Genomic DNA, 823 nt, shown 5'->3' on the forward strand with positions numbered 1-823 from the left:
CTGTAAGTTCTTTGCAGGCCTTAATTTAAGCCTCTCAACAAGCCTGAGAGGCAACTCTGTAGCCTTTGCAGTTTTCTTTCTGCCTGACAGATCAGCCCACTAAGACTGGTGTCAGCTCTGTGTGCGATCAGGCGACCTGGCATAAACTCTCTATCTAAAAATGCCACGTTACCCCCTTTCTGCTGAATTATCAGAGCTTGCACTCTGCAGCGTGCACTGTACACCACCTTGCCCACTCTCCAGTGCCAGAAGAAGCTAGGCGATACCTGCCAACGTTTCCAGAGTAGCTTAAGCCAGCAAACGAGACTTGTAACAGATGAACACTCTTACCAAGGACATTGTGTTTTGACCTGGTATGAGGAACCTTACTGTCAGATTTTCTGCATTGCCAAGTCACGGACTAGGAGGAAGGATAAGCAACTCCAACCGCATAAGATATCCACGGCAGAGCCAGAGCAGAGCCCCAAGGTCGAGTTACAGCTGCAACTGCCAGAACACATATTTCTCTGTAAGTAGAAGAAACAAAGTTCACTACAAAACTCATGGAAACCAAGAAGCTTCTCTTCTACTGCCTTCAATAAGCTTAAAGAAAGATCCTCTGATAGGTGGATAGCTTTCATCATGCTACGAAAATGAACAAACGATGCAGGTCACACCTCAAAGACTTCACTGGCAAAATGCAAAGTTCACGACTAGGGTACCACTACAGCCCATCATGTGAGCCACAAGCTCTGCTCACACGAAGATCCTTCTGACTTGATCCCCAGAAGCTCTGAATCCCCTGATCTCTGTCAGTGGAAGAGCCAAAAATGGGAAAGTTCAG

The sequence above is a fragment of the Buteo buteo genome, chromosome 13 (genome assembly GCF_964188355.1).
Source record: "Buteo buteo chromosome 13, bButBut1.hap1.1, whole genome shotgun sequence".
NCBI lineage: Eukaryota > Metazoa > Chordata > Aves > Accipitriformes > Accipitridae > Buteo > Buteo buteo.